A 10,616-nucleotide genomic window follows, 5' to 3' on the forward strand; every position below is an offset into this window, starting at 1 on the left:
GTTTAAAATAAAAAAAAATAAAAAGTATGTCGCTCTTTTGTTGTCGCCGGTTGCCATGGTGAATCCTTGTATCAGCGTTCTACTGATGATGGCTTTTTATTTCCCTCACGCACGAGCTTAACTCCAGGTGAAACTACTTAGAGTTGAGTAAATTACCTCAAATCCGCTGTTCTGGAACCGAAAACTCAGAGTTCCCGATCTCAGAGTAGATCAACTAAGAGTTCAGGATTAGACTCAGAGTTTGTTGAACCTGCTTTGTGAAACGGACCCCTGACTCTGGCAGGATAACGTCTCTCACACACTGGAGTCTGTTGACCAGAGTCCTGCGGGACCTCTGATGCGACAGGCATGCTCACTGCATCGGAAGCGGTGTTTTCCAGTGACGTGTCAGGTGCGTCGGTGAATTTCTCAGGTGCCACAGAGGTTGGCGAGAGGTGGAATCGGTTTCTGCGCAGGATACCTCTGGACGTCTCGATGATATAGGACCTCAGTGTCTCCGCCGGGGAAACCACTGTCTGTGCCTCTCTGACGCATGTCTCTGACCCACACATGGTCACCGGGTTGCATGTCATGTGCTCTGTGCAGAGCCGGATTAAATAAATGGACTACACTAGGCAGACTGTGATTTTTGGGCCCCCCTCCATCGATGTTATTTATGAAATCTTAAACTTACCAAAGTTACTAATAAAACTTAATTTGCATTTTACATAGCAAAGTCATAGTCAAGTTGGTTCTTTGTATTCCAAAATAAGTCATGTGTTGTATATTAAACAGTCTATCAGACTATTTTTAGATTTTTATTATTTATACGTTGTTATACATATTACAATGCTCTATTAAATGCTATTAAATTATCTTTATCTTATCGATTGTGAGCATTTTGCAGAAAATCTTAATTAAATGTGTTGATTAAATTGAATAGTTAAATAAGAAGTCAAATCTACAAAGACCAATACAATTTGCAGTAAGACAAAGTGTGCTGTAGTATGTATGTCTGTATGTGTATGTATGTATGTGTATGCATATGCAGAGCCGTTTGAGAGATTTGCGAGGCCCTGTGTGAAATAGCCAGGGGGGGCCTCGCGCGCTCGCTACGCTCACGCGCGCGAAATTTTTTGGTTTTTCGGGTCGGATCGGGTGTCTATATGCGCAATTTTAACTCTCCAATTAGCAAAATACTGGATACCTTCCCCTGCCTCATCATCATCCGGGCTTACCTCGACGCGGGGCCCCATGGCTGCTTGAGACCCGGGCAGTTTCGGTGATTTTTGTAACAAATTTATCAAACGTGCCTTTCAGAGAGGCATTAAACTCTTCCATTTTCTTTTGTTTTTTTCTTTTTTCATCCCCTGATGGAAATTTCCTGAATCTGTCTCGTTCTCTCGACATTGTGTGACAGTTTGTTCCAACTCCACCCGTCTGGATCAGACTAGCTTGTGTCCGCGCTTGGTCTGATCAGTTGTATTGAACAACAGACACGCGTCATCATTGCACATATATTTATTGATATGCACAGACTAGTACACATTTAGGTCTGTAATGGAACGTGACTGTTGATATTTATAAGGAAAAAAAAAAAAAAATTGGGGGAAAAAAAAAACGGCCCATAGCGCGCCAGGCCCCTTGGGGCGCCAGGCCCCGTGCGGTCGCACGGTTCGCACATCCCTTGCGGCGGCCCTGTGCGTATGTATGCGTATATCTATATGTATGTATACTAAATATAGTAATAATGCACATATATATATGCCTTAGGTTTTTACCGGCATGTTATCAACCATTAATATGTGTGCAGACAAAAAAAAAAAAAAAAAAATTTTTTTTTTTTTTTGTCCCTCTGTCTGGGCCCCCCCCCTGTCGGGCCCTAGGCACGTGCCTAGTCTGCCTTTGCGTTAATCCGGCTCTGGCTCTGTGTCTTCGATTGTAGCTTTGCTGTGGTTTTTGTCTATAACGTTGTTCTGACCTTTTCAGATTCTCGATGTCTGCACAAGATTGTTTGAGCTGGGACGGAATGACAGGAACAGTCGTTCGGATTTTTCTACCCATGAGTAGCTCAGCGGGACAGTGTCCATTGGCTAGTGGAGCAGCACGGTAGGCCATGAGAGCGAGATAGGGATCGCTCGACTTCTTGAGGAGACTTTTGATCGTCCGTACGGCCCGCTCTGCCTCCCCGTAGCTCTGCGGAAAGCGTGGACTGGATGTCACGTGGCTGAAGTTCCAGTCAAGTGCAAACTTTCTGAAAGGCTCAGATGCGAACTGTGGTCCGTTATCTGAGCGCACCACCTCTGGAATCCCGTGGCATGCAAAGATAGATTTGAAGTGCTCAATCACGCCTTCTGATGATGTGGACGTGAGCTTGGCTACTTCAAAGTATCTGGAGAAATAGTCCACAATGACTAGATAGTGTTTATTATCTATCTGAAACAGGTCTGCACCTACTGTCGACCATGGCCTCGATGGGAAGTCAGTGGGCAGCATTGTTTCTCTAAGGTTCGTTCTCTCCCTGGCGCAGGTGTCACAGCTCTCTATCAAGTTCATCAGCTCTCTGCTGAGGCCCGGCTCTTGCTCTGCATTTAGTCACGCCGAGGTGACCCTCGTGCAACTTCGTCAGCATGTCTGCTCTGAGTGAAGCCGGAATGATGATTCTGCAGCCGTAGAGCAGCAGGCCGTTGTGAACTGTGAGCTCACCTGAAAATGGCAGATAGGGTTGGAACACTCTTCCGATTGAGAACTTGTCTGGCCAGCCATCTGCACAGTACAGCTTCAGCTGCCGTATTATGTCGTCATCGTCTTGATGTGTCTGAATTTCTCTGAGTCTTTTCTCAGTCGCTGGCAGGCCTGCCACGACAGAGTCGGCATACAGGTTGATTTCTTCCTCGTGCAGACCCTCAGATGTGCTGTTAACGGGTGCTCTGGACAGCACGTCTGCAGTCGCGATCTCTTTGCCGGCCACATGAGCTATGCTGTAAGAAAATCTCATTAGGCGCATGCAAAGCCGTTGTATGCGTGGTGGGAGTTCATCTAGGTTCCTCGAACCTAGTAGCGGAACCAAAGGCTTGTGGTCCGTCTCGATGAAGAAACTTTCCCAATGAAAAAACCTCTCGCAGACCCACGTGGAGGCTAGCGCCTCCTTTTCGATATGGGCATATCGCTGTTCGGTGCTGCTGAGAGATCTTGAAGCATACGCAACTGGTTTCCACTCTGCCCCGTCTCGCCGCTGTAGGAGAACAGCGCCCATCCCATAAGATGACGAGTCTGCAGACACCAGTGTTTCAGCTTTTTTAAATGTCTGTCTGGGCTGAATTTTGGCTTGCTTTGATCTTGCCCCGCTGCGTTGCTGCGTGTGCACATTATCCAGCTGTGTGTTTGTAAAGTCAGCTTTAAAGTTGCTCTTCAACATTTCTTGCTGCTTTTTCACCTGTTCGCTTTGTTTAACTCTGATAACTGCTTTCTCTAAAGTCAGTTCAAGATCCATTTGTAACTGTTCCGTATCCGCAGTGCTCTGCGAGACAATGCAGCGCAGTGATGAAGCAGTCAGCCGGCTCGCCCGTCTCTTGCTGCCGCTGGTTAAACTTTGCTCTTTCAAAGATCACGTTCCGGTGAGTTATAAAGTGTGCATCTAATCTATCTTTGACAGTCACGTACTCACTCGCCTGTACAGGGCTGAGATGCAGGGAAACTAATATGTCCTCTGCTTCCTCGCCCATCGTGTAGATTAGCGCATTGACTTGATTTTCATCTGCTTGTGTTTCCATCCCGGACGCAATACGAAACCTATCAAAGCGTTTGATCCACTTCGGCCAATCTTCGGCTTTGAACGTGAATTTCTCTGGTGGGGAGACTTGAAACTGTGCCATGTTGCCGTGTCGTCTCGTTAGACTCTGCTAACTCTGCAAGCTGTTTCAGACGGCTTAAACTGTAGCTTTCCAAACTCCGCCAGCTAACTTATTGTTTACCCTCCGAGAATACTTCTGACACCATGTTCAGTTGTTTATAGGTACACCGAAACCTTATATGGAGGCATATAAACTCACGACCGCAAGCCAACTCATTCCACTTCAGGAGTAACTTTATTAATGTTCCCCCCCGCAACACAGCCTCTATACCAGGGTTCCTACCTGGCATATTAGCCTATCACTACACCGCCTTTGTTTTTTACAGTCGCCTTGGCGTTCCTGTCCGCTCGCACAGTAGAGAAGCCGGGTAGGTTCATACAGGAGTCAGGTATGTTGTCATTCAGCCACGTCTCCGTAAAGCACATGAGACTGCACTCCCTGTAGAGTCTCTGGTTCCTCACCAATGACAGCAGCTCGTCACACTTGTTGGGGAGCGAGTTGACGTTCCCCATAAGGACCGTCGGCAGAAAAGGCTTATATCTCCACCGCCTAGCCTTTAGCTTAGCTCCTGCTCTGCAGCCTCTGAATGGCTTTCACAGGATGGATGGATGCATAACTGGATAAATGGATGGATGGATGGATTAATAAATGGATGACTGAATGGATGGATGGATGACTGATGGGTTCCTACAGGTTCATACAGGTTCCTGAAGTTCTCGCTTAGTGCTGTGTAATAAATGGACGGCAGTGAGAACCAGCGGGGCCACACTGTAGAGGAATTATTCTTATGTATGAATGAATGAATGAATGAATGAATGAATGAATGAATGAATGAATGAATGAATGAATGAATGAATGAATGAATGAATGAATGAATGAATTTTTATTTTTGTGTCATGTCCGAAGACCCATCCCTTTACGGGATTATAAGACACCAGAAACAGAAAATCATCAAATACACAATATCACACACACTTAATTGGGAGCTGCACAATGTACACCGGAAAAACAAAATAAATAAATAAATCAAAAACCAGAATGGATATTTTTAAATATATGTTACTTTTCTTCGTTTATCACGCTTTCTCCAAATAGTCAGCAAGTGCAAATACTTTATGATCAAAAATCCATTCGAGTCTCTCAGCATCGCTTACCCACATCAGATCCAGATTCTTACATCTATCAAATAATTTTTGACGCAGCTCATGATACAGAGGACAATAAAATAAAAAATGGAACTCATTTTCAATGTCATTAATCTTACAGTAAGGACAAATCCTCTCTTCTTCTGGGACCCCTCGATAACGTCCTGTCTCAAGGTGCAGAGGCAAGATTCCAAAACGGATTTGGGCACATAATGATCGTTGTCTTTTAGAGAGGGAGGCACACACATACGTATGTACAGTCATTTGGTTGAAATCTAGCGCTGGGAACGTTCTACTTCAGAATGATCTATAATGAACTTTAAGCTAAAGGAGGAAGGAAAAGGACGTGTGTGGGTGTGTGTGTGTGTGTGTGTGTGTGTGTGTTTATTTCTTCGGCATGTGAGTGAGTGTGTGTGTGTGTGTGTGTGTGTGTGTGTGTGTGTGACTCTCTCGCGGGGCAGATTGCCCCCCTGAGAAGCAAGCGCACACACACACACACACACACACACAAACACACACACACACACACACACACACACACACACACACACACACACACACACACACACACACACACACACACACACACACACACACACACACACACACACACACACACACACACACACACACACACACGAGTAGGCCTCAAACAGGCTGTAGTGTGGAAGATACAACAGGGATTGTATGAACACTGGGATTGTATGGAAGGGGCCCCAGCGCGTGTGGGAGCTGGGGAGGCCTTGCAAGAGGACTGATAAAGCATATGAGCACAGTGAAAGTGTATTATATCAATGAAGTCATACATGTACTAAAATAATTAGATAAATATAATGAGGACAGCTGGCGTGAGTTGAAGTGGGAAAGTATAGGAGCAATTAGGACCAGCGAAGCTGTGTGCCACACAGATAAGGGTGGGAAGTGTTGGATACATACGTTGAAGTAAGACATGGAGGCTTTGAAGTCAAGGACGAAGCCTGTCGAACAGCTTAAATCAAGTGGGAAAGGCACAGATATGGGGAAAAATATATGATGCGATTGGGATTGTATTGAGCTTTTGTATGGTATAAAACCGGGAGAAAAACGCACTGGCGTCAGAGCTTCTTGGGGTCTGGATCCGTGCGGCTCTCCTGTGAACCAGCTTTTAATTGTACTTTTTTGCAATAAAGACCTTCACAGTATTTTTGGAGGAATACCAGCCGAAACCTGACTCTGACCTGTGTTTTTTCAAGTCCACGGATGAAGGAAAAACCTAGACGATGCAGGGTAGGAAAAAACTTAGAATTATGTGGAGGTCCCGAAAAGGATTTTCTCTACAATACCTCCTTCCATCAACCGGAGTTAACTATTTTAACTTGGTGACACGTATAAACACGACAAAGAGTAGATGCCGTATCCACGGCAACCCCCCATAGAAAACAGGAAATGGGGACTGACTTCTCACCAGTGAGACTGAATATCAACACTAGTTGTGTTTAGTGTTTACCATAGTAACCGCCCCGTAACCATCCGTCCCTCAGCGACATGTTTAGTGCTCGTTGTGGAACTTTATAAATCATATAACAGAGATGGAGATGGTGATAGGTTCAACGCCGGCGACCAGACTGTTTACTCAGGAGACGTCATCGTCCTGGTCTAACGGCTCACCACCTCCTGCTCCACCAGCTCCTGTTCCACCAGCTCCTGCTCCACCAGCTCCTGCTCCACCACCTTCTGCTCCACCAGCTCCTGCTCCAGCACCTCCTGTTCCACCACCTCCTGCTCCACCAGCTCCTGCTCCAGCACCTTCTGCTCCACCACCTTCTGCTCCACCAGCTCCTGCTCCAGCACCTCCTGCTCCACCACCTCCTGTTCCACCACCTCCTGCTCCACCAGCTCCTGCTCCACCACCTCCTGCTCCAGCAGCTCCTGCTCCACCACCTCCTGCTCCAGCAGATCCTCCACTTCCAAACACCAGCAACTGGGTTCTGCTGCTTCTACTGGGATAAAGACCCGATGGACCTCAGATTAAAGGAAGGACTGAAGAAATGTGGAGGAAGAAAAGCTGTTCACAGGTCAGTGGGTGCTGCACCCATCAGTCTGGAGGTCTGGAATGCAAAACCACAGACAGGTTTTGCATTTCTACGGAAATGCAAAAAAGTGTTTCCAGAGAGAGAGAGAGAGAGAGAGAGAGAGAGAGAGAGAGAGAGAGAGAGAGAGAGAGAGAGAATTTGCAATAAAGACCTTCACAGTATTTTTGGACGAATCAGTCTGGAGGTCAGTGGGTGCTGCACCCGTCAGTCTGGAGGTCAGTGGGTGCTGCACCCGTCAGTCTGGAGGTCAGTGGGTGCTGCACCCGTCAGTCGAGAGGTCAGTGGGTGCTGCACCCATCAGTCTGGAGACGTCAGCAAACCTGGAGCTTATTCAATTCAATTCAATTCAATTTTATTTTATATAGCGTCTAATACAACAAAAGTTGTCTCTAGGATCTTTCCCGAGAACCAGAACATAAACCCCCGAGCAATTATTACATTAACAATGGCAGGTAAAAACTCCCCTAGTGGGAGAAAAGCCTTAAGCCAAACAGTGTCAAGGAAAAACTCCCCATTTAGGATGGAAGAAACCTGGACTAGGACCAGGATCATAAGGGGGGACCCTCCTGCCGAGGGCCAGACTGGGGGGTCGGGGACGTCAACAGCACACAGCAGGCAGGTGGAAGCAGCAACTTATCATTTCTTCAATCATGAAGATCATGAGCTGGAAACAAGAGAGAGGTAGAGTATGATCACATGACTTTTGTCATGTTTTATTTATGTTGGTCTGTGGTTGGTCTGTGGTCTTGCATTTCTACGGAAATGCAAAAAAGTGTTTCCAGAGAAAGAGAGAGAGAGAGAGAGAGAGAGAGAGAGAGAGAGAGAGAGAGAGAGAGAGAGAGAGAGAGAGAGAGAGAGAGAGAGAGAGAGAGAGAGAGAGAAAGAGAGAGAGAGAAAGAGAGAGATTGATTTTTCAAAATACCTTTATTAACTATGTGCAAAAACAAATCAATTCACATCAATAAAAAAGAATAGCATTAACAGATCAGACCAGCTGCTCTGAGAATGAGTTGGTTCTCCTGAACATAACACAACACACCACCAAACCCCCATGTCAGTGTGAAGCACTCCAGATCCTGCATTTCCTTATAATAGTTAAAGTCAATCAGGATTCTGGCTTTTATCATCCTGCTTAGTAATAAAACCACATCAGAGTCCACACTGTCCTCCACCTTCCTCTTCCTGCTAACGTAGACGCCCATCTTTGCTTGGCCCAGAATAAGGTTCATCAACTGATATCTGTGTTTGCGAGTCTTGTTATAAATAAAACCAAAGATGAATGTCCTTATAGAGAAAAACCTCTCCTGCCTTCCTGAACAAACAGTCCAACAACGAGAAAAGAGGAGTGAGACGATGGCATTCTGCAAAACAATGAAAAACAGTCTCTACTGCCTGGCAGAAAGGACAGGTGTTTGGTACAGTTGAGTTCAGGATGGAGACCAAACGCGTTGACGGCCAGAATCCCGTGCAGGGCCCTCCACTGCAGATCAGCCACCCTCTTAGAGAGTGGAGGTTTGATTTGATTTGATTTTTATTTTGTACATGTAAAAAACAACAATTCAAGAGAAGATAAGAAAACAAAACCGCAAAACAAAGAATTTCTCACTTTAAAACTTCATATCTTCATTTACATGTGCAAAAAAGAGTAGGAAGAAGTGTAAACTTATTTAATCCTACCCTGTGGCAGGGTAGAGGAGCAGCCACTCCGATTGGGCACACCTGTGCTCAATCGGTCTCTCCACCCTGCCTGCCTTCATAAGGAGCAGCTGCACACCAGCAAGAGGGCTGCTGGGAGACGGTGCTGCTGGTGCACGTGTGGCTGTGTGATTGAATGAAGAGTTCCTGCACCAAACCCTGTGTCCTCTGTCCTGTCGGTCGGCCCCAGTGGCAACGAGCTTGCTACACTGGCGCCCAACTTGGAGGAACAGGGGGATCTGGCGCTGGAGGCGCTGGCGGACCAGCTGCTGGAGCAGTGCTCTGTCGTGGAGGAGTCTGGGAGACCCGGTGACCAGGAGTCTGGGAGACCCGGTGACCAGGAGTCTGGGAGACCTGGTGACCAGGAGCCTGGGAGACCCGGTGACCAGGAGCCTGACCCGGTGACCAGGAGCCTGGGAGACCCGGTGACCAGGAGTCTGGGAGACCAGGTGACCAGGAGTCTGGGAGACCCGGTGACCAGGAGTCTGGGAGACCTGGTGACCAGGAGCCTGGGAGACCCGGTGACCAGGAGTCTGGGAGACCTGGTGATCAGGAGTCTGGGAGACCCGGTGACCAGGAGTCTGGGACACCCGGTGACCAGGAGCTTGGGAGACCCGGTGACCAGGAGCCTGGGAGACCCGGTGACCAGGAGTCTGGGAGACCCGGTGACTAGGAGCCTGGGAGACCCGGTGACCAGGAGCCTGGGGGCTCAGATGGCGGTCCCTGGCTTCCTCTCCCGCTCCGAGGGAGGGGGGGAAGTTGGCTAGGCCGGATGGTCCCCGGCCTGAGTCGGACGATGGGGGTGTGTGGCAGGGTGGAGGAGCAGCCACTCAGCCGATTGGGCACACCTGTGCTCAATTGGTCTCTCCACCCTGCCTGCCTTCATAAGGAGCAGCTGCACACCAGCAAGAGGGCTGCTGGGAGAAGGTTCTGCTGGTGCACGTGTGGCTGTGTGATTGAATAAAGAGTTCCTGCACCAAACCCTGTGTCCTCTGTCCTGTCGGTCGGCCCCAGTGGCAACGAGCTTGCTACATACCCCCTTTCACTAATCATTTAACCCATATGTATAAATACTCACACACTGTACTCACACACTTACCTATACATACATACACACACATGCCCATATAAATATTTATATAAATATACTTATTTACACCATACTGTCTCTATTAACTGCATCTGCTCTATATCTATGTATCTACTTACACGCGTATTCGCACACACACACATATATATATACTTTACATATATATATATATATATATATATATATATATATATATATATATATATATATATATGTAAACACATATAACACATATTACAAATCTACCCATCACCCAATAGTGTTATATCAGGCCCCTAAAAGCTGCTACACCCCTTCCTCTTTGTACCTTGTGAAAATCCTGTTTTTATATTTGTTTTTAAACTGGTTAATGTTTGGACATTGTTTTAATTCTGAATCCAATTGTAAAGAATTGTAAAGACTCCTCCATTCAGGCCGGGCCTCCTCGCCCAAAGCCGGATGAGTCCGATGCTGCAGTTTCTTTCTGTTCAGACATTTCACCATCAGACAAATCAACAAGTATAAGTCACGTACAGAAAAAAAAAAGATAGAAACCGAGGTCAATCACTCACCACACTCACCCCACACTCAAACACGCACATGCACACGGAGAGAGAGAGAGAGAGAGTTTAGTTTAGTTTATTGGTCCTTTCAATTTCCACAAACCCAAAGTACAGCTGTAATTCGTCAGTGTTATACAAAACAAATATATATATAATTTTTGGTATATATTTGTATATGTATATATACATACATATATATACATATACATATATATATATATATATATATATATATATAT

This window comes from Cololabis saira, chromosome 4 (genome assembly GCF_033807715.1).
Source record: "Cololabis saira isolate AMF1-May2022 chromosome 4, fColSai1.1, whole genome shotgun sequence".
NCBI classification, from domain to species: domain Eukaryota; kingdom Metazoa; phylum Chordata; class Actinopteri; order Beloniformes; family Belonidae; genus Cololabis; species Cololabis saira.